This window comes from Desmodus rotundus, chromosome 3 (assembly GCF_022682495.2).
Source record: "Desmodus rotundus isolate HL8 chromosome 3, HLdesRot8A.1, whole genome shotgun sequence".
Classification (NCBI taxonomy): Eukaryota; Metazoa; Chordata; class Mammalia; order Chiroptera; family Phyllostomidae; genus Desmodus; species Desmodus rotundus.
The window spans coordinates 109,070,824-109,095,425 of record NC_071389.1 but is presented as its reverse complement, the minus strand read 5'-3'; the positions used below and the strand labels follow the sequence as shown (position 1 = coordinate 109,095,425).

At 40.5% G+C, this 24,602-nt stretch overlaps 1 protein-coding gene and 1 pseudogene across 4 annotated transcripts in view; both read left to right on the top strand.

Annotated features, from left to right (window-relative positions):
- The first annotated feature begins 8,339 nt into the window (after positions 1 to 8,339).
- On the top strand, positions 8,340 to 9,286 carry LOC112296207 (peptidyl-prolyl cis-trans isomerase FKBP3 pseudogene; annotated as a pseudogene).
- A 1,577-nt stretch (positions 9,287 to 10,863) lies between these two features.
- The window catches only part of WASF3 (WASP family member 3), a 152,127-nt gene continuing 138,388 nt past the window's right edge, over positions 10,864 to 24,602 (top strand). For 3 of the 4 annotated variants that reach the window (XM_053920792.2, XM_053920791.2, XM_053920788.2), the window contains exon 1: positions 10,864 to 11,009. The gene's annotated coding sequence lies outside the window, so the exon portion shown is untranslated. Of the gene's footprint in view, positions 11,010 to 23,969; positions 24,066 to 24,602 lie in introns of all 4 variants that reach the window. The other variant, XM_053920789.2, reaches the window with a different exon arrangement.

Sequence of the window (24,602 nt, the reverse complement as noted above, 5' to 3'; positions counted from 1 at the left end):
TAACTCCTTCGTTGGACTTCCATATAGTTCGATTTTCTGGCAGTTCTGGTTGTTTTTTGCTTTTAAATTGGTTGTTGTCCTTCTTTGGGTTGTGCAAGGAAGTGAAGCATATCTATCTATACCTCCATCTTGTCCAGAAGTTCTGGCTTCATGCCTTTCAAGGACAGTTCTCCCCAAATCTTTACTTGTCAGGTCTCAATGCTCCTACCCACAAAATTTCTTCCCAGTGAACCTTAAGGAGCACTTTCTACGTTCCAAGTGCTACTGCTTCTTCTGAGTAACTGAGTTCTTTTTATTTCATAGATATTGTGAGTCATATTTTGCTCCTTGGGTTTGCAGCTAGGAAGCTGAGAACCAAATAGGTGATCCACCTTTAATCTCTCTTCATAATTTCAGTATTATTTCACAAATGTCCAATCCACATGTTTGTTCTGTGATTTCCTCATGAATTTTAATTGTTTTGTTAAATACATAAGGCATCTTAAATACTATTTGTAATTTAATATATATGTATATATAAATTTACTAAATATATATGACCTTCCTCAGCTTACCTCCTCAGTCTCATTTCTGTGTAACTTTCCACATCTCTCTCCTCCTCTCTAAACACACACATACACACACCAGGTTCCAGGGGCTACCCAGAATTAACAGTGACACCTGAATTCACCATGCATCCTTCATGCCTTTGCCTTTGGTGTAACTTCTGCCTAGAGTTGCCTCTTTGCTTTACTCTAGGAGTTTGAATCTCTTTGAGAAGCCATCTTCAGCTTCTTTCCTGATTTTCCACCTAAGATGCTCCTCTCTGCTCTCATAGAACCCTCTAGAATAGTGTGTATTCTAACTGTATTAGTCTGTTTGCTTCTCTTGATTTTCTCTACTAAACTGCAAATTCCTTGGTGGCTGAGACTTTTAATTTTTTAAACACTTTTGTTAAGTGCTCTCGACTTTTCCCTCATTGAAATGGGTGACAAAATATAAAATGAAAACCAGCAAGAGCACTTTTAGAGGTACAGACTTTTGACCAGTGGAATTACTATATTTTCTATGTGAATTTGATCTAGTCATTTAATCCTGCATCCATTCAATAAATGGCATTACCTAAAATCTCTTGGTTAACCCTGGAGAACAAGGTTTCACCTGATTAACATGTGTCCTAATAGGTCAATTGGTTTGATATGGATTGACCTTATATTCAGTTTTGTAGAGGGATAGTTCAGATTTGCAGATTCTAATAAGTAAACCTCTGCACAAATATATATTTGACTGTGTCATTTGTATCTTTTCATTTATACAACACCCAATATATTTCCTTAGCATTCACCATAAAACTCCAGAAGTTTCCTTCAAAACTGCTGTTCTTCAGTCTTCCCCGTCTGGAATGACATCTTCCTGCTCCTCTGCAGAAGCTTGAAACCTTGAGATAATCTCTGACATTTTAATCTCCTTGTCCTCTTATTTCCAGCCTGTGGATGGTACCCTTGCAACATGTCCCACACTGCTCTTTTCTTTCTGTTCTCTTTGTCACTTTCTCAGTTAACTTTCACTTGTCGTGAGAACTTTATAATTCATCTCATTGCCTCCTCTCTCTTCTCCAACCCACTCCAACTGGATGAGAGTATCTTCACCAGACATGCAGTACTAATTCTTCTCCACCGTGCAGGGTGCAGCCTAAGGGTGCATACACTGTTGAATGGATAGACTGCCTTCAGTGGCTCCACACAGATATGCAATAATATCTGGATGTTTTAGCAAGACATTATTTACCCTACATAGTTAAATCCTAATCTTCCAGCTTCTCCTCAACTGTGCCCTTTCACGCAGTGGAGTAACCCACTCCAGTTATCTCTGCTTGTCAAATGACATCTACCCTTCAAGGTTTAACTTAAATGTTACCTCTTCCATCCTTCTACTTGGATGGATATATTTTCCCTTTTCACAATACCCTAGTGACTTTTAATTTATAATTTACTTCTCTCCTAAAAACCACTACATTTTTTTTCTTGACTTACAATCTTTACATTTGAAAATGTGCCTGAATTTCCCCTCCCATGCTGTAGGGGTTCTCCGTGATAGCAGGAAGGAATGTTATAATTGGCTCAACATCTTCCAGAGCACCTTGCAACCAATGTCTCTTTTTAGAAATGCTTATTGAGTATGATCAGAGCTTTGTAGTAACTGAGAACACTTGATTATCTCTTATAGGTAGTGAGGGCTAGTGGATGTGAGGTGGGACTCACAAAGATGAATGGAGCACAGCCCTTTCTACCAAGAATGCCACTGACTAAAAACTAAGACATCAAGCAATCATGTAGGATTTGTTAAATAAAAATCCTCTGTGACTCCAGGCAAGTCATTTAATTTCTTTTTGTCTTAGACGACTTATCTGTCAAATATCCCATCTTCAGGGACTTTTCTAAGGAAAATGAAAATTTTAAAACACCCAAATCCAATAAGATTTTTAAAATTTTATAGGAAAAGCCATTGCATAAATAATCCACATAGAAACGGGTTTGGAATGGTTAATTAGCAAAATCCGCAGGCCCTGATCATCCAGCCAGAGGTCTGATAACGACAGCAAGTTATTCAGGTAGCATCAGTCTGGAGTCATTTCCCTCCTGTCAAATCCCAGGTGGCTTCTATAACTCTGCCTAACCGCAGCACAGAGGTAAGAGCCATCCTAGGCGACAGCAGCAGGTCACTTTGCTGACTACACATTGCGAGAGTGGTGCCCATTTTTCTTGGGAGCCAATTAGGAACAATAATAACTCAAGCAACAAAATGAAGACACTGTAATTTAATAACAAAATTTGGAGCAATCACTTAATTTTTGTAATAATGTAAGAACAGGGTACATGTGGGTTTAAAAGTAGCCTTGGTCCCAGACAGGGATGGACAAAGTAGAGGAGGGTCTGTATGGGACCAGCAAGGGGTAGTCACTCTCAGTAACACCAGGCTTTCATTTAAAAAAAAATTCTTATCGCCCTAGTTGGGTGGCTCAGTTGGTTGGAGCATCATCCCATATACCAAAGGATTGCGGGTTCGATCCCTGGTCAGGGCACTCCCCAGTCAGGGTGCAAACAGGAGGCAACCGATCAATGTTTCTCACATCAATGTTTCTCTCTCTCTCTCTCATCAATAAACATATCCTCAGGTGAGGATATTTTTTAAAAATGAAAAAAAATTATTGTACATAGGGCCATCCTGTACCGTATCATTTGTTTAAATATGTAAGTGAAATTTAGTTCACTCCATAAGCTTTGGTTCAGTCATTTGCAGGTAACACTTCTTCATGGTTTGTAAAATACTGACTTAAAACAGAGTTCCTTCAGGTGGTGATGGGAAAGGATCTAATATATCAATAATAGTCTGGAGAGAGAGGGGGGAGGATGAATAATATTTTCTGAATACTGGCAATTGTACAGTACTTTTACGCTCATTTTATATGAAGGAAATTGGAGTTCAGAGATGTTATTTTCATAAGTAAACAGTGGGTGTGGAGTGTAAAGCCTGAGTTGGTTAATTCAAGTGCCCGTGCTTTCTGCATCCCATCCTGCCCACCTCCCACGGTTCTGGGGCTCCAGAGTAAGCAGACCGTGGTTGGGGTCTAATTCTGGCCTGTGCTTATCTTGTTTAATATATTCATCAGCCAGGGAACTTCAGATCCAAGTGCTCTCCCACAAGAGCAAGGTCAGGACTGTGTGTGAAGGTGAAGCTAGGAGCTAACAAGCACGTTGTGGAGCTGGGGCAGTGTGGGAATAGTCAGCATACACAGGCTGCCAGGTAACAGCCACCGGGACACCTTCAATCTTCCTGATGCTATTGCCCTCAGCTTCATGGCCTTTCCGGGGAGGGAAACCTGTTTCCCACATGTTCCCCATGGAAATTTCTAAGTCTGATGCCTTGGAGCCCTCTGTCTTCAAGTGCTTTTTGGATTACTTGGATATTAGTTATTCCTATAGTATCTTGAAAATCCATTCACCAAATATTAACTGTGTGCCTAGGATGTGTTAGGAGCCAGGGATTCCAGATGAATACACAACAGTCCCTGCCTTCTAGGAATTTCCCGTGTTAGGGGGGACGATGAAATAACTGTTGCAGGAAAGGCTGGTGAAGGAGTGCAAGGAGAGCACAGAGGTGGGTGCAAAGAACTGTGCAGGAAGGCTCCAGAGGCAGCGTTGAGGAAGGGGAACCTCCCAGGTGAAGGAGGGCAGGGTATTCAGACAGAAAATGCTCAGGCACACAGGGAGAATGTGAATGGGGCAGGGTGCTTTAGGAAAACTGGCTGGAGCCGGATAATAATGAAGGGCCGTATTTGACTTATCTTGTAGACCATGGGGGCCTCTAAAGGGTTGTGAGCGGCAGAGAGGTGCAAGCAGATGTATGTTTTAAAAGTCACCCACAAAATAGTGTGAAGACAGGTTAAAGGGGAATGAAGCCAAGGGAAATGTGTTTAAAATATTGTCACAGCACAGAAGGTGATGACAGTGACTTCAACTTGGGGAGAGGCAATGGGAAAGGTGGGGGCAGGGAGTAGGAATAGACGAGAGAAATACTGGCTGTGGCGTCAACATCTTGCTGCTGTGTGACTTTCGCTACTACTCAGCTTCATTGGAAATACAGCTTTCCCACGAAAATGTCTCAGAGTCTGGGGACCCCTGGGTGTATAATGTAATTTCTCTGTGCCTTATCTGTAAAATGGACAAAATAGCATTTATCTAATAGATATTGTGAATGTTCAATAGAGTAAGTCACCATACTGCAAACAGTGAATTCTCAATACATGTCATTCTCACCGTCTCATCATCATCCTCCCTTGAAAATAAGGTTAATAACAATATGCTGCCCTGATCCCATGAAACAATTGGGTTCAGATTCCAAGTTCAGGTAGAATTTCTTATTTTTCTGGGAAGATTTTACTGTTGTGAGATTTGGGTATGTTGATGTGTGATTTCACTTTAGTGTCAAGATGAAAATAGATACTATCCTTCAAAAGAAGCTAGAGTTGGTAAAGCTTGTTTATAAAAATTTATGCATGAAGCTAAATTAATTCTTGAGAATTGGTATTTGTAGTAATTATTTCACTTCATTGTAAGAACTAGTACAAGGAAATATGTCAAAAATGATGACAATTATTATGCCTTATAATTTGATTTCTTACCTATTAGAATATATAAAAATCTTCATTTAATTAGCAAACACTCTTGTTCTTTAGCTTCCCCAAAGTGAGACTGAACTCACTTCCTAATGCAAAACAGTTTGTAATTTTTATGTAAGATGACATACTATTAAGTAAAGAGAATGACAATTGTTTTTCCACTAATGACTTAGTAATGATAGAACTTAGGCAAATCACCGAGCAAGTATCTAATTTATAAAGTGCGTTGAAAAAGTCACTGTGTCATCACTATTATATTTATTTAATTCAAAGTAAAGATGACACTAAAACTGCCTACATTTTAATTTTGGGAATTTATCCAAGATTTTGACCAGGCAAGGGTAAAGAGAAATAAAAACGGCACATTTAAAGGGAAGATCTTATTAGGAATATGCTTGACAGCTTTTTCAGTTACACAATAATAACATCAGACAGCACGTGTTCAGCCCAACGGTGGGTCTAGGACCGTGTGCTTCCAGCACGTCACTTCATGGAGCACAAATGACGGATTGTCGTGTGTCATCAGAATTCTCTTCAGCATGATGCTACATCACCACCTCCCTTGCTCTCAAATTTAATTTTTCTACTTCAGCGTGATACCAGTTCATGGGGATAAGCGCATTATATACAAGGTTGGACAAATATTCACAGGAAAGGGAAAAAAAGAAAATAAATAGTGAAGTCTTGGAAAGTTAGAGGTACCTACTTTCCCTGATGAGGGGTGGGGAGACTGATGAAGAGTGAAGGGGCAAATGCGACAGTGCATGGATGCCTGGTGAATCTGGGTAGAAGGTATATAGGTACTCCTTCTACCATTTTTCTTTACATTTGAAAATTTTCAACATAACAATTAGAGAAGGCCCCTCAAACTAAAACATATATACATGTGATGAAGAAGTTTTTAAGATTTAGCAATAGTTGAAGGGAACAGAATTTGTCTGTGAATGCATTAAAGGCCCATAAAGCCGACCCCTCCAATTTTTTTTTCTCTTTGTTAACTTTGTTACATTAACTATGGTTTTTAATGATTAGCAGTTTTTATTTTGTAATATAGTTTTAGATTTACAGAAAATTGAGCAGATAGTGCATAGAGTACAATATACTCCCCCACACCATGCCTTTACCCCTCACAGTTTCTCCGATTTTAGCATCTTCCATTACTGTGGTTACAATTAATAAACCAATATCGATACATTTTATTAACTAAAGTCCACAGTTTACATTAAGGTTCACTTTTGTGTTTCACAGTTTATGGATTTTGACAACTACATAATGACATGTGTCCACCATTACACAATCCTATAGCATAGTTTTACTGCCCTAAAAACCCTTCTGTGCTCTGCCTACTCACCCCTCCCTTCCCCTAACCCCTGGCAACCCCTGATCTTTTTTACTATCTCCAAACTTCTGTCTTTTTCAGAATGGCATATAGTCAGAATTATACACGATGGAGCCTTTTCAGACTGGCTTCTGTCACTTAGCATGATGCTGATTTCAAGTTCTTCCGTGTCTTTTCATGGCTTGATATCGCATTTCTTTGTATCATTGAAGGGAATCCCATTGTCTGCATGTACCACAGTTTATCTATTAACCTACTAAAGGACATCTTGGTTGCTTCCAGTGTATTTTTTTAAAGTATTTTATTTATTTATTTTTAGAGAGAGGGTAAGGGAGGGAGAAAGAGGGGGAGAGAAACATCAATGTGTGAGAGAAACATCCATCACCTGCCTCTTATATGTGCCCCAATCAGGGACCACCAAGCGGGGAACACCAACAGGGGACCAAACCTGAAACCCAGGCATGTGCCCTTGTGGGCATAAAACCTGAGACTTTTTACTTTGCAGGAGGCAAACCAACTGAGCCACACGAGTCAGGGATGCTTCCGGTGTTTGGTGATTATAAATCAACATTTGGATGCAGGTTTTTGTTTGGACATAAGTTTTCACCTCGTTTTGGTAAATAACAAGGAGTGTGATGACTAGATCATACGGTAAGACTATGCTTAGCTTTGTGAAAAACTGTCACTGTTTCCCAAAGTAGCTGTACCGTTTTGCATTCCCACCAGCATTGAATGAGCATTTGCTCCACATCCTCGCCAGCATTTGGTATTATTTTTTTGGACTTCAGCTATTCTAAAAGGTATGTTTTGGACGTCGGCTATTCTAGAAGGTATTCATTATTGTTTTAATTTGCAATGATCTGACATACAATATTGAGCATGCTCTTACTTGCCATCTGTATATCGCCATTTCTACTTTTGGTGAAGTTCTGATCTTTTGCTCATTTTAAACTCGGTTGTTTGTTTTCTTATTGAGATTTGAATGGCTTTTTTTAATGATTCTTCTCATGAATTAAGAGAGTGATTCATGTTTTCATGTATTCAGCAACTATGGCAGAAACTGCATTTCCCTTCTTCTTTACAGACAGAAGCCTGGCATTGTTGCAGATAAGGTCCTGGCTTAAAATACTCAGTATTTCAGGCTCCCTTACATTTGGGGATCATCAGTGTGACATGGGTCTGGCCAATAAAAAGCAAGCAGAAGGTGCTGTTTGCTGCTTTCCAGAAAGACCATTGAAGGGGAAGACTCAGTTGGCACGTACCTCTTTGATCTTTTGCCCTTTACCCATCCTGTTACCATTTTCCAGAATGTGATACAATGCCCAGAGGCGGAGCGCCCATGTTTTGAGGAGGAAGACAAAGTCACAGGTCAAGGACAGTAGAGCCAATGACTTGAGGGAGCCTGACGTACACTGACACCAGGGAGATATTGCGGAAGTCCCAGGGCTGTCTCTAGATTTCTCCTTTTGTGATAAGAAACACACATCTTGTTTGGTGATTTGAAACACCCCCTAGTTGGTAAGCATTTAAGTCAAGTTACTGTTGCAGACAGCCAATTCAGTCCTTGATTTGGCAACATTTGTCAAGCACTGTTAAGCATGAGGTACTAGACCCCTAACAAGACTACTCTAAGCAATTTTTATTTGAAGAACTGGTTCTTAGAAGTACTATATTTGAAAAATTTTATATTATGCATATAGAAGGATAGAATTATATAATATAATACTAATAATACTAAGTACAGTTGTATTTACTACATGTTCTGCACTGTACCAGGCACTGTGGGAGAGGAAACAGGAATATAAAATTAGGACCTTGAGTGAAGCAGAGGCAGCGGGGGAAGATGGTGGCAGTGGTTCCACAGTGGGCCTGGACCGTGGAGCAGCTGCGTAGTGAGCAGCTACCCAAGAAGGACATTATCAAGTTTCTACAGGACCATGGTTCAGATTCGTTTCTTGCAGAATGTAAGTTATTAGGAAATATTAAAAATGTGGCCAAGACAGCTAACAAGGACCATGTGGTTACAGCTTATAACCACCTTTTTGAAAGTAAGCGTTTCAAGGGTACTGAAAATATAAGCAAAGTGTCCAAGCAGGTGAAAAATGTGAAACTTAATGAAGATAAACCCAAAGAAACCAAGTCTGAAGAAACTCTGGATGAGGGTCCACCAAAATGTACAAAATCTGTTCTTAAAAAGGGGGACAAAACTAACTCCCCCAAAGGGAGATGTTGTCCACTGCTGGTATACAGGAGCACTACCGGATGGAACTGGTTTTGATACCAATATTCAAAGAAGTTCAAAGAAGAAGAACAATGCCAAGCCTTTAAGTTTTAAGGTTGGAATAGGCAAAGTTATCAGAGGTTGGGATGAAGCACTCTTGACCATGAGTAAAGGAGAAAAGGCTCGACTGGAGATTGAACCAGAATGGGCTTATGGAAAGAAAGGACAGCCCGATGCCAAGATTCCACCAAATGCAAAACTCATTTTTGAAGTGGAATTAGTGGTTATTGATTGAAATAGCAATGCTTCAGATCTAAAGATGTGAGCAATGGCCTTGAAGAAACTTATGTAATTAATTACAGTTGGTTACTATTGTAAGGGTGGAGTCAACTGGAAAATTCAAGGAGTTGTGTTAGAACTCATCTACTTTCTCCCCAAACTTTTAAGAAATGTAATCCATTATAAACCCCTGAAGTTTAAAATATTTTACTACAGCATGTGTAAAATACTGGTTAAGGAGAACTCATTTTCCTTGTACTTCATCTTGTAGGTAAAAGGCTCAATAAAAATTTACCCACAAAAAAAATAATAAAATAAGGACCTTACCCTCATGGAACTTATCATCTAACTAGAGATAAAACTGAGCTATATGGAACAATTCAGGACAGTAGGATTAAGGGCCAATAGTGGGTGAACCAAAGGCAGCACCAGTTCACATCAGGTGGGGTCACTCAAGTGGGGAGGAGGGAGGGAGATGTGATTGGCAACCCTGAACACTCACTGTGGGTATCCTATACCTTCATATTTTTCAATCAATGACCTAAACATAGACATGGAAACTATTTCCTTGGGTAAATGAATACAAGAATGAAGGAAAGTAATTTACTTTGAATGCCAATTCAGCAGGAATTTATTCTAGTATCAATATTTCAAATTCAGAGAACTGTAATAACTTACTAAAATCCTGTTTACCTTATTAATTACTGGTACATTTCATATTGAAACTAAGTCTATGTTGTCTTAAAATAGAGCTTTTAAAATCCCTCCTTTGGGAAGGAACATGGGCAAATAGATTACACATAAAGAGGACGGCATGATTTTTCTTCTGCGTTTCCGATGAAGCCGCCTTTGCTACAATTGCTATGAATTGCTACTGTTTTTTTCTAGCTGTTAGTTGTTGCCTGTTACTCTCTGGAACAGATGCACATAGTTATCATAGGTCTGTAAAGGCAAGACACCCTGAACTAGTTTTTCTTGGACGTTTTATTGGAACTTTTTTTCTGTAAATTTTATGTGGTGATTTTATTTGTAAATCAAAAAGAATAAAAGCATTCAAGTAAAACAAAGATAACATTTCTATTTGATGCCTTTAAATCCCTTTCCTTCAGGACCTAGGAGAACAGATGTGGCTTTTCTGTCTTCTTTCCTTCCTTTTCCTTTCCTTTCCTCCTCCCTCCTTTTCTTGTTTCTGTCTGAGTCATCAGCTATCACCTGGCCGAGTTCCATCGCCATGGGGTTAGGTTGGTAGTTTCAGGGACATCCGATGTGTAATAGCCATTGTGGATTTTCTCACCTCCCGGCTGGAGGGAGATTGGAGACAGTGTGACTAAAAAGGGAAGAAGCTGTAGAGGGAGATGCGAAGATTTTGTAGGCACAATGTTAAGGGACTTGAGAAAGGCACAGAACCGACGGAGGACACGGCTATAATCCTCTCAGGGTGTCCTCTCAGGGTTGCCTGAAAACAAGCGAGTTGATAGAGCGGTTTCCAGGAGACCCTCAAAATCCAGGTAAGGTTAGAGTATGGATGGAAACTTAAAGGGACTGTACTGGATGGGTGCACCGTAAACAGAGGCGATACAAAAGCCTCTACAATAAACTCCGCCCAAAGTAGCCCCACCATTCCACTCTGGAAGGGACATCAGCCAAAACCCTATTCCGCGCCCAGGCAGAGGACGGACGGAGAGCCACCTCCTCCGCAATCCCCCGCCCCTCGGCGCCGCCGACGCTCCGCGCCCCTGCCGTTTCCCATTGGTCGAGTTGCTCGCCAATCCTGGTGAAGCGGCCCGGTGAGCGGGCCCTGGTTGGCGGAAACGGCGCTGAGCCCCCCTCTTGATCCGGCCGGGCCCCCAGCCGAGGGGGGGCGTGGCCGCGGCCGTGGCCCGGCCGGAGGCGGTGTCGCTGGCGCCGCTGCTTGCGGTGTGGTGCGGAGCGAAGGCGCCGGGCGGCCGCGGGGCAGCGGGAACATGGAGCTCGGAGTGCAACCCCGGCGCCGGCGTCCGCACCGCGGACCGGTGAGTACGGGCTGCGGCCGGCCAGGCTCCTTGGTCTCTACCCCTTTCCTGCTGGACTCCGGGCCGCGCGGCTGCCCCGCGGGAGGACGGGCGCGGGCCAGACACCTCAGCCCCGCGGCCAAGTGAAGTTGCCGCCTCGCTCCTCGTGCGCTCGAGGGGGTGGCAGGGCCCACTGCGGGCCGCGGCGCATCCCCGCGCCTTACTCTGCAGCCCGGGTGCATCGTTCTCGCCGGACCCCGCGCCGACCGCGGCTTCCCGCAGTCACCGCTCTGCCTGGCGGCCGTCCTCATTCGCGCCGCCCCCCGGCCCTGCAGCCCTGCAGCCCTGCAGCCTTGGCGCTGCTGGGTGCGCGGTGCCCGGTGGCAGGTGGCGCCGGGGCCTCCGCCCCACGCACGACGCCCGGAGCTGCCCCGCGTCCGGGACTTCACATCCCTCCCAGCTCCGCGCGTCCACTCCCGCCGCTGGCCCAGCCTCGCGTGCTCTCCTCTCCGGGGTCCAGCCCTTTCAATCGTCGCCTTCGCCCTGTCCGCGCCGCCGCGTCCCAAGGCCCCCGCTCCCGCTGCCCCCTCTCCGGGGCTGCGGGCCCGCGAGGCTCCCGGCCTCAGTAGCCGGGCTCGGCTCCCTGGGCTCAGGGAAGGGGTCGGGCACCGGCGAGGACCGTACGGCTGTGCTGGGGAGAGGGCGGCGCTCCCGGGAGCTGCCTTGCTTACAGGGATCGTCCCCGGGAGACTTTGCGCGTCGGTGGGGGTCGGGGCGCCGGGCTCTCACGCCTCCTCCGCGACGGAGATTCAGCGAGTGGAAAATCTTTTCCTGTCCCTCTCTGGTACTTAACGGGCAATGGCGGTTTTTTCTCGGCGTAGCCTTACTGCAAGGGGATAGTTACCTGGTGGAGAGGAGAGTTCTTAATTATTAAAAAACTAAGCTATGGGTTTAGGGATGAGTGGGAGCATCTTATTTTCTTAGATGACATTGGGCGGCGAAGGAATTCTTTCTCACTTGGAGATTAATTTAAAAATCGCACTTACTGCCAGCAATAATTTTTGTTTTTAGAAATTGAAAATTAAGAAGACCGGTTTTTGCTTTGAAGCTATCCCAATCAAATGCATAACAGAGTATGACATTTTAATGTAAGATTTGGAATCTCATTTTTAAGAGGAAGGGGCTAGCCATTTTAAATATTTTGCATTTTAAAAATTATGTTTGTCTAAAATTTAAAATGTGTTTTTCTATCGAAACTTAAGTGCAAAGTGTTATAACCTATTTGTTTTCCTTGTTACCTCTAGGGCAAATTCTATTGAAAGTTGGTTGCTCCTTTTGTTTATGCTTTACTCAACTTTCCTTTTCTAGCTGTGAAACAACGCAGTGATTCTTCAAAGCTAGTTCTTCTATCTACTTGAGAGGTTAAACAAAAGAAAGCTGCGTTTGACCTTTCCCATAGGCAGTTCTTATTGTGTCTGGTCTCCTTCCCAATAGTGTCTGTGTAGATTTTCTTTTTCATGTTTAAAGCTCTTAATTTATACTCACAAAAGTTGTGGTTTCAGATGTTAAAAGCTCATTAGGATGGAAAGTTTGATTGACTTTATATATTTACTGTGGCCTGTATTCACTGTTAGATAATGAGAAGAAGCTTGTTCCAGAACTATTTACATACAAAAATTATCCTTGCACTTCCAGTTGCTGACGTGGAGTTGCTCTATAGCATTGTTTTATCTGTTTGCTTTAAAATTATGACCTAGTAGTCAATGATGTGCTACCCTATTTTTAAAAATCCCGAAAATAAAGGTGGAACCCACTTTGCTAGTGTGGCCATGCCAACATTGTAGCCTCCTCTCTGTATTCTCAGTGTGTCTTTGCAGACATACTTTCCACTTACCATGGGAACCTGCATGTAGCAAGTAAGTATCCATTTGGTTATTGGAATGCTTCCATTAAAACCATTGCCATTATAAGTTTGGAATGAATTTTCTGTACTAGTGGGCCACTACTAGTGGTCTTCTTTTAGAGTTCCGAGAACTGTCTTTGAAGAATATTCAGAGTGTTTCCCCCCTCAAAAACTGTTACCATTCCTTATATTTTCTTGGGAGTGACTCTATATGCAGTATGGACCTTTACTTAAATTCTCAGCTTCTCTTTCAGTCTTTTTTTCTTCATACCTTCTATTTCTCTTTAAGATTAGGTTTTATTGGGACCTGCTTTTGGGCATTTAGAACCAGATGCTGCTTCCGTCCATACATTTTTCTTCAGGACTGTTTTTTCCCCCTCATGACTTAATTTTTCACTGGTAATATAGGAATATTGCATACTAGTAATACCTAAATAATATATATTGTAAAATAAGTTTAATATCACTGTCACGATTCATGGAGTAAAAAGTCTCAGTTCCCTTTTCTTATTGCCGTCTTGTGTCTTTCTTCAGAAGTAGCCACCCTTAATACTGTGGATATAGCCTTCCAGCATTGTTTCGATAACCTTTTTTATTCAGAAGGTATTTAGTGAATTCCTGTTAAGTACCAGGCACTATTTTAGTACTGGGGTTGCAAAAATAAGAGATGAGAGCCTAATCTAAGACGTCATAGTCTACTCAGACACAATATCTGTGCAGTGCAGTGAGTGCTGTGATAGTAAACAGTGAGGGGTGTGGGAGCATCACCTGAATGACTTAATCCATTCAATCACCTGCTTTGTTCATGCAGGAGAATCAGAGTTTATCATATATTTTGGGGATACAGGGATAAACAAGGTGATTCCTCTGTGAGCCCCAGATGAGCTTACTGTTCAGCTCTGTTCTCAGACAGATTGAACAATTGACTACAAAGCAGTGTAAAGGGGCTAGTCACAGGAGCTCAAAGGATGACTGAAAACCCAAGCTTAGGGACTATTCAGAGAGATAAAAACTTCCCAGAGCAGTATGAGAAGGAATTGATCAAAGTCTGTGTAGAGGAGACAGTGTACAAAGGCTTGTTGAGGGGACATGGTGCATTGGAGCAACTGAAAACAGAGTTTAGTTTGGTGGTGCCATAGAGTGCAAGGCCGGGGAAGTGGCAGGAAATGAGACAGGAGAAGTAACTAAGAGCCATGCCATTTAGAGACTCGTGATTCTTATTATAAGGACCCCTCAATGAACAATAGGAAACAGTTGAAGAATTCTGCACTAAAGAAGAACATGATCAAATTTGCCTTGGATAATGGATAGAAGGGGCACGACTGGAAGGAGGGATACTGGACGAGGTAGAACTGCTAGGACTTGGTTTTGGTTGTGAGTGTGTGTGCAATATGAGGGAGTTAGAAGGAGGGCCTAGTTCAGGACGGTACTGAGTTCTGGCTAGATGGTTGAATAGGTGATGGTGCTGTCCTTAGGAGCAGGAGCAGCAGCCATTTGGGGGGGAAAGATGACTGGTTACATTTGGCCTTTCTAAGTTTAAGGTGTTTGTAGGACATGGTATTCAGTTGGCTACATTAGGGATCTGGATATCAGGAGATGTCTGGACTGGGGACACACTTGAGAACTCTTCCCACCTCAGTGAATTCTAAAGAGAGAATTCTAAACTCTTTGCTGAGGCGCTGCAGTGAACTCACAGGAAGACCACAGTATACTAAATTGTTGAAGGATACCCAGCATTTGTGTAACATCTGTCCAACCCTGTGGGAACTAATAGTTCAGGGTAGTTAGCAGTTTCTCCAATGGGTTGCACTCCATTCCTGTTTCACACTGATTCCCACAGATGGTTGCTGTTCCATGTGTGGGAATCAGCGTGCAACAGGAAGTGAAGGAGGTGATATCCAGTCTTAGAAATTATGAGGTGCTCAACACGTGTACCTATACCAGCGGTAAATACTTGCGGTATATTAAAAATGAAATAAAAACACCTTTCTCTCAGTTGAAGTGTGCTTTTTCGTTTTTTTCCCCCCAAATGGGCACTAAAATTATTAGGACATAAATACTTAAGTTTATGTGAACTTATCTATGATTCTGTTACTCAATAGCCATTCGTTGTGCAGTGGACAGAGAGACTTCTAGAACCGCTGCCTTTGCGTGTTTGTTATGGAGGTTGTTGGGATAGATGAGATTATTTAAGAAGCATGTAAAGCCTGGAAAAAGGAGTGATGTAGAATGAGATCTGAGGAACTGCTGTGTTTGAAAGGTAGGCAAGATGATAGGCTCCCATGCTGAGACTGAGAAGGGTGGGGGTGGGGAGGTGTGAACGAAGTCTTAAAGGCTAAGGTCCAGGAGAACCTCAGTACGGATGGATCTTAAGAGTCAGAGGGTCATTAGTAATATAGGTGACGGCAATGGCAACACAGTGATGGGGACAAGAGCTAGATGACCAGTTTGTAAGACGGTATAATAGTGAGTGGGAGCAAGAAAGTCGAGCCAGTGCGTGTGTACAACTCAAGAAATGGGGTTGTGGTACTGTAGGAGGTTCAGAAAAGGGGAATCCTTTTTTCTTTCTTTCTGTTTTTAAATGGGAGGGATTTGAGCACGTTAAAAGAATCCAGAGGGAGCAGGTGCTGGAGAGAGATCCAGTTGGATAGTGGTTTCAAAGTTTCCACTGGATTTAGCCCTAGAATGTAATAACTGGTTTTGGCAAGAAGAGTCTCGTGGAAACCTTGTTGCTGTGGATTAAAGAGTAAATGGTGCTGCAGGGTGTGAGTGTGTGTGTGTGTAGCCAGCCAGGGAAGGCACTTCTTTCTAAAACTTGATTTTGAAGAGGAGAAAAAGCATTCACCAGAGCAGAGGTGTCAAACTCATGTTCACCGGGGGCCACATCAGCATTGCGGTTGCCTTCAAGGGGCTGAATATAATTTTAGGATTCTACAAATGTAACTGCTCCTTAACAGTTAAGTGAGAGCTTGGCACTGCTGCTGGATAAAACAAGGTGGAGGGCGGATTCGGCCCTCGGGCCTTGTGTTTGCCACCTGTGCACTAGAGAGAGAGATCTGGTTGGTGCATGGTGCATTTTTTTTGGACATTGACTATTTTCTTGGTAAAAAATTATTTTTAAAGATGCTTATTTCCTTTCTTTCTCAGGGCGTGCTTTCCTTAGAACTGGTTGGTCCTTCTGAGAGTTGGGTCCTCGGGCATGGCCTTGCCTTTTTCTAGGTCCTGATGTCCTCTGGAGGTCCTGTCTGTCTGTGACTGTCCTCTGTGGCTGTCCTGTTCTTTGTTCTCTCTCTGCTCCTCACCTCAGGCCAGGGTTGTTGTCGTTGTTGTTTTTAAATCAGAGCCTGTCCTCCTATCTTAATAGATGTTCTTGGAGTAGAATATTTTTTCTATACTCAGATTCAGTCTTAATCTCTGGAGCCAGCCCGGTCCTGTTTCTTCTCCCGTGGAATGTGCCACTTCTCTTTAAGGTGAAGTCTTTTCTTTTACTGACTTTTTTTTTTTTTTAAGTTTTAAACATCAAGGCATTTTCTCATCTTTCAAGTCTATTAGAGCTTCTAGGCCTTGATTGTGAGCTCTATCTAGCATCTGGGATCATTTCTCAACTTTTTACTTGTGAAATTTTCCCTTGGGCCTGTTCTTAGGGTACCCCCTGACTGCTTGGAGCAATGGTCTTAAAATTGATCTAAAGATATCTTTTATTGTCTATCTATTCTTGAACTTTTTATGTGTTTTAATTTTTCTTTCTTTCAGTTTTTACTTTATGTTTCTTTTCGGTTGGTCTTGAGTACTTTTTTCTAGCATTTGAAAGCTGCATTGGATTTTTAAATGTTGAGTTCATCGCATGCTGCAGATGTTATTACCATGCTGCAGCAGTTCATTTTAGTTCAGCTCGTAGCCTCCTCTCAGTTAAGTGCTGTTCCCCATTTTGTGCACATGAACAGTTCAGTGAAATTGCAATAAAAAAGTATGGGTGTATTGTGAACTAGAATTCACGTGTTCATATTTTATCAATTAAATGGAATGCTCTTTGTATATAGTAGATCCTCAACAAATACTTTTTCATTGAGTATGTCGTATGTATTGATTCATGAACATACAATAAGCCTTACACTATCACTACCATGTAATTTAGAAAATGGTCTTGAGTCATTTTACCCTACTGATACCACAGTTTTTTTTAGCTCCCCAAATGTGCACGTGACACATTTGTTTTTGTTTTTGTTTTTTGCCTGTTTTGTTTACATAATCCTGTGTTAGGGTTATTACCTAGGCAGGTTTCACCTCTGAACTGGCTTCATAACTCTTTGCTGGACCATATTCATTACTCAGTTTAGATTAATGTTTATGGAGAGGTTCATGAGTTTAAATTGCTCCATGTGGTGCATGGAAAGAACAGTGTCTAAACGCAGGGAGAAAAGTCCAATTTGATGGATGACATTAACCAGAAAGTTTGCATGGAAGGGAGGGAGCAAATTATGCTTATGTTGTCCATTCTGAGACAGGCTGTCGCACAGCTGAGAATGAGGAAGAACAGACGTACTTTCCATCTCTTCAAAAGTAAGATCTTAATTTATTGGGGGGGGAGGGGAGTATAATTTTCCAGTATAGGACACATGTCCATTTTCAACAGAAAGAGAAAAAAACATTTTGTTCTGTAACCAACCCTGTAGAATTTAAAACATATCTTAGTTTTTAGTTTTCTATGGTATTTGTCTCCCATTTTTGTCTCCCTCTACATCTTTTAGAACTAAAAGAAATGCTCAAATTCCCTAGCCACCTCTTTGCAGATTTTAATTGTACACTGCAAACAGCATTGTTTCCAAAGACTTTACTGAAATGTGAATTGAGATATCCCAGGGAGGAAGATTATTAAAACATTACTCCTTTTTAAAAGTTGGCATTGTAATTTTGAATGGTTATAAGGCTTATTGGTGATAATAGAGTTCATACCTGAGCCTGAGCCATAATTAAAATTTTCATAGCTTTTGTGCTGTTTGTCCATTGTGTTATGTAGGCTAATTAAACACTTCTATTTCTGACATGTCAAGTTCCCTCTCTACTACTCTTCAAAAAAAAAAAAACAGAAACAACAAAACCTGAGGACATCATTTGAAAAAACTGTATAGGGATTAGGTATTAAAGGATTTAAAACAAGAGTTTTTCTTTTAAGATACATTTATGGTTACTTATTCTTGCTAGACAGTAATTGAGAAGTTTGTGGGTTTATTTCATAGGCTGTTTGGTTTCTAATGATTGTCAGACTTCATTAAGATGAAATACATTGCCCTGCATTTTCATACTTACTTAGGCTGGTTATTTCTTTCTCATTTGGGACATTGGACACTGATATAACTTAGATCACTGTGTATCAGTGAAAGTTGCAAATGAAGTTTTAAATGGAATATATAATTTATTCAAATTGTTACTGTTTCAGTTGCTTATGATTTTATTGAACATAAGCAGTGTGAAAGCTTGTTTTTCTTGTCTCCCATTAAATAAAGATTTGAAAAAAAAGATTTGAATTAGTTAATGGAAATAACTAATTATAATAAAGCTGAATATAAACAATGAGAATCAAAATTATATGGGGATCAGGAAATAAAAGAATAAAAATCTATACTTTCAGTGAAGCTCAAGCCTCAAGCCTCTCAGGTCAGTGGTTGACATGTAGTGGGCTAACTTTATGAAATTCAAGATTTCAGTGATTCAGCACAACATGTATTTTCGTCCACATTGAAGGTCAGTGTTGGGGGTTGTCATGGGGTGGTCTTCCACAGGGCATTCAGTAGTCAGGCTTGTTTTAGCTTGTGACTCAGCCTTCAACAGGAAGGGGGAACCTGCTCAGGTCACCTGGTGGGTGGTGAAAGAGCAAAGTCCTGTGGGAGGTTTTATGGGTCCGCTGGCTGTACTCAGACTCAAAAAACGTAGTCTAGCTATGAACCCTGGAGAAGAGAGCACGTGGAGAATGGTTGTATAACCAGTCTGCCACAGGCTGACACGAACTTGGCTGAACTTCCTGATGGCCAAAATGGAAAGGAAACATGCTCAGCTCTACACTGCAGTTTTCACCATCCATAAAAAACACATACCAGTTTCTTTTCCTTAGTAATGTTTCCTGACTTCACACTTGGGGCTTCGTATTGGTTACATTGAAAACTATAGGGGTGGTGTGCTCAGTGACATTCGTACAGCACCTGGAATAGTGGTTCTTAGGAGGCTGATTTTTGTAATGTCCTTACATGAAGTTAAGTACACCTTAAAAACATTTTTGCAGAGGGTCAAACTGACACGATTTATATACTTTTTAGTGGCAAAAATTATATATCCTTCAAACAGCCATTCAGGAATATAATTAATGTCAAATGGATTTTTTTGTAAAATATGTATAGAAGCTAGCTAGTTTAACATCATCTTTTCTGATGAGCTTGGAGTGCTAGCATTTTATGTTGTTAATTAAAGGTAGCTTTGAGATAGGAACAGAGACATGGTTGATTAATTCGGTCAATGTACTGTATGCCACACTTGTTCTAGAACAAGGGCTGCTGAACTATAGCCTGTGGGCCACATCTTGCCTTTTGCCTGATGTTGAAAGAAAATTGTGTTGGAACACAGAATGCCCATTTGTTCATGTATTGTCTGTGACTGCCTTCTTGCCGTAAGGCAGAGTTGAGTAAAATGGTTGGGACAGGGACTAACATGCAGAGTATAAAGTAGTTACTGTTTGACCCTTCACAGCAAAAATTCCTGATCTGTCTTCTAGAGGATGAATTTCTGCCCCGTCTTATGGAGCTGACATTCTAGTGGGGGAGAAAGATAATGAATAACCACCGTTACAATACGTTGTAGTAATGGCTATGAAGAAAATAAAACAAGGGAAGAGAGTGTCAGGGACTGCTGTTTTTCACAGTGTGGTCAGGGAAGGTGTTTCTGAGGTGACATTTGAGCAGAGCTGTGAATGAGGGTGAAGGAGTGAGCCAGTCAGGCAAATATTTGGGGAAAGAGACATTATGGGGGAAGGTACAGCAAGTGTAATGGCTCTTGGGGTATACGGAAGACAGTATGAGTAAGTGGGGGTGTGTATGGTCATAGAATAAAGGGCCAGATCATGTGGGGTCCCATAGACTATGTTGGCACTTTGCATTTTATTCTGAGATGGAAAGCCATCACAAAGTTTTGGGCAGAGAAATGATACATCCTTTGACTTGGATTTTAAAAGGATCAATAGGAGTGCTCTGTAGAGATAGATTGGAGGGGATGAGTAGAAGGAACATGTGTCTCTGTGCTAAGCAGTGCTAGATGCTGAGGATATCAAGATCAATCAAAATGGTTCCTGTCTTTGAGGGGCTGATAGGAAAAGATCACTGTGATGTACTGTGACCAGTGGGAACACAAAAGATGCCTTGGGATTGCTTAGGAAGGTGCTTGCTCCAAACTGGCAGATGATACTTGATCTGAGAAGGCTAATCTGTACCTGTCCATTTTATACCTGAGCTTCGGGATTCCTAGAAGGACCACACAAATAGTCATCCAGATCATCAAAGGTTCTTCCACAGAGCAGAGGTGGGTGGCAGTGGGTTACAGATCATAACAAGTGCTCTTTGGAGCACTGTGGGAGGATGATTCTAAGACAGCATCAAGGCCCAGTGGGATACAGTGCAGTGGGCACTAAGGGGGTGGGAGTGATGTCTGCCATCTTGCCGGAGAGGAGGCCCAAGGTAACTTTGGTCTGGACCAGTAAGTACTATATGACTGTAGAAAAGTCTCAGTAATTTGTCCATAGAATATATTGCAGGGCATTGCTGACTTTTCCCCTGAGCCCAGTGGCATGAATTAGTTGTAAATTGTACCTCTGAGGAATTAACAATTTGATCTGCTCTCTGGAATTATTGGATATGATCCAGTTCGAGTTTGAAGGATGTCTGTAAAATGATTGTTATTTCTGAGAAGTGATATTAAGCCACTTCGGATAATAATTAGCTACCATTTTTGTTGGTGTAGAGAGTATTGTATTGGTTATTCACCTTTCTGTTCTCTATAATAGAGTATCTAGATCATTCAAAACAAATATTAGTAATTATAACCCAGGCTTTAAAAGAAATACTTTCATAATATAGAGGGAGATTTTTTTTACACTATCTTTGTGACTGATGGAATGAAATTTAATAAGGATATAGAAGATTTGAACAACAGAATTAATAAGCTTGCTTTGCCTGTCTAGACATTGCCCGTAACAACCACAGAATACACATTGTTTACCAGTGTTGGTTGACATTCACCCAGGCTGTCAGCTTGTGGGGCAAAAACAAGTCTCAGTATATTTCAGAGGATTGAAATCAAACAGAATAGTGTTCTGGATAACTTCTGGGTCATAGAAGGTATATTACAATGGGAATTATAAAAACTGAGAAAATAATACCCTTTGCAACAGCATGGATGGAACTGGAGAGCATTATGCTAAGTGAAATAAGCCAGGCGGTGAGGGACAAATACCCTATGATCTCACCTTTAACTGGAACATAATCAACAAAAGAAAAAAGCAAACAAAATATAACCAGAGACATTGAAGTTAAGAACAATCTAACAATAGCCAGAGGGGAGTGGGGAGTAGACAAGGGGGGAGGGGATTACAGGAACTACTATAAAGGACACATGGACAAAATCAAGGGGGAGGGTGGAGGTGGGGAAGGGAGGTGGATTCGGCTGGGGCGGGGTGGAGGGATGGGGAGAAAATGCAGACAACTGTAATTGAATAACAATAACAATTTTAAAAAACCGAGAAAATAGTTTGATCAGAGTGACTATAAAAATATTGTATATCAAATTTGTGGGGTACAGCAGAAGTCATACTGAGAGGAAAGTTTATGGCTTTAAATGCATGTTAGGAAAGAAGAAAGACTGAAAAAAATTCAGTGATCTGAGCATCCATCTCAAGAAGTTAGGGGGAAAATAAAAACTCCAGCAAACTAAACGCAGAGGAGGTAGATGGACATAACAAAAGGAGAAGTTAATAAAATAGAAAACAAACATACAGTAGAGGACATCTACAATACTAGCTGTTCTTTTGAAAAGACCAATGACATCAATAAGTTTGGTGGGATAAATCAGTTTCAAAAAGACAGAGGTACAAGTAACCAATATCAGGAATGAAAAAGGGAACATCACACAAAACCCTGCCAATATTAAATGTTTGGTTCTTTTTTCTTTTCTTTTTGTGGGTTAGTTCAGCGGTCCCCAGTCTTTTTGGCACAAGGGACCGGTTTCATGGAAGATAATTTTTCCATGACCTGTGTTGGCGGGGAATGGTTTCAGCATGATTCAAGTGCATTACATTGAAGCTCACTTCCTGCTTTGTGGCCTGGTTCCTAACAGGCCACAGACTGGTGTATGGGGGGGATGGTTGTGGGAGCCCTGGGTTAGCTCTTTGATAACTTTCTCTAATTCTTCTGGGGAAATTAGTTGATTTAAGTGTTTTTTCCCTGCCAGGTTTCATTTTGGTAAACCGTATTTTCCTAAGAAATTATCCATTTTATGTAGGTTTTAAAATGTATTTGTATTAAAGTAAGTACAGTAGACTTACGTTTTATATGTTTTATCTTTTTCACATTTGTGTATTTGTTCCCTTTTTCTTTGAAAGAATTTGTGTGTTTATTTCAGTATTTTTTATTGTGGTAAAAAATAAGTAGTATGAAATTGACCATATTAACCATTTTAAGTGTACTGTTCTGTGGCATTAAGTACATTCACATGGTTGTGCATCCATCACCACATTCTTCTCCTGAACGTTTTCTTCTTCCTATACTGAAATTCCGTACCACTGAGTAGTAACTCCCCAGGCCCCTCCCCAGCCCCTGTTGGACTTCGTGTTTATGAATCTATTTTAGATACCTCATATACATGGATTTGGTATTCTTAAGAACCAGGATTTTTATTAATTTGATGTGTTCTCTACAACATTAATTTCTACTTGTATTTTTATAATTACTGTCTTTACACTTTCTTTTGATTTACCTTGTTTTTTTCTAGCTTTTTGAGTTAGGAAGGTAATTCATTTATTAAAAAATTGACACAGGTGTTTAGAGGTCTGATTTTTTTTGATTATTACTTTAAATTGTTCCATGAACTCTGGTATGTAACATTTTCATGATCTCTTTTTCAGAAATTTTGAGATTTATATATATATTCCCTTTCATGCAAGAGATGTTCCAGCTTTTGGGAGGAAAGACATTTTTGTATTTCATTTCTAGTTTTCTTTTTTAAAAAAATTTTGTAAGTTTTATTGATACTGATGCAGAGCTTGGTGAAATTTCACAAAATGAATTTACCTGTGGAACTAGCACCCGGACATTACACTGTCCCCTTCCTGTCATGATCACCCTGCTCTCAAAGGGCAACCATTGTGCTGACTTGGAACGTCGATGAGTTTTGCCTGATTTTGAATTTATATCATTATTACATATGGTTTTGTGTTCAGATCTTTTTATTCAACAGTTTTGTTAAATTTATCTGTGTTGTTGCAAGTACTCATAGGTCATTCATTCTTTTTGCTGTATAATATTTAATTTATCCATTTCTCCTTTTGGTGGGTATTTATATTATTTCCAGTGTTTTTTAAGTTCTAGTTCCTTTTGCATTGTAATCAGAGGGTAGTGTTTGTAATATTTCTATTTTATGACCATATTAATAATTTCTTTGTGCCTTAATATAGGATAATTTTTGTGTTTGTTCAAAAAAGGTGTATTCTCTTTATTAGAGTCTAATGTTCAATATATGTCAAAAAAACTACCTACTGGTTATATTGTTTAGATCATTTATGTCATTACTTGTTTCCCCTTGAACTTTTCTCTCATACTGAGTGGTGTGTCAGTCTTATTTATAGTGAGTTTCTACTTATTCTTAGATTGGCTATAGTTTCTATTATTTGGTTCATAGATATTAATAACTTATTTTTTCATTGTGCACTTTTAGATTTGTCCATTGAATGTTTTTTACTTAAATTTTATTTTGTCTAGAATGATTGCAACCTGATTGTTTACATTTGCCTGATAAGTATTACTTGTTTATCCCTCTATTTTTAGCCATTTTGAAGCACTGCATTTTAAGTGTGTCCTATACAAACTGCAGAGAGGTAGACTTTGCTCTTAAAGCAGGTTTGAAATCTTTACATAGTCAAGGTAAGTTCATTCACATTAATTGTTTGAACTGATATGTTTGTTTTTCTATTCTGTCATTTTATGATTACTGTCTGTATTATACTTATTATGTTTATTATTAAGTGTGTTTTACCTGAGTTTTAAAAAAATACTTTTTTGATATGTAGGAAGGACTAAATTTTTCTTCCAGTGATTACCTTTCACTTATATAACATTTTTTAGTACCTTTAATCCTTCTCACTTTATAACCTATCCTTTTACTATCTGTATGTCAACTTTGAATGATATTCTTTGCTTCACCCATTACCCATATAATAGGGATTTTATTGTTTGCTCTTCTCTTTCTTCTCTTCCTATTATTTCAGTTGCATTTTTTAAATTGTCAGAACTTGTTTACACACCATTCTTTTTCCATGAGCCTAGTCTTGTTTTTAATTCTACAGTTAAATATGTAAACAGCTCACTTAACTCATTAGTCCTTTTACTTAAATTTCTTCTGTCATCCCTTGATTAGATGGAGTTTAAATCCTCATGCATCCATTGAATTAAATGGATTAA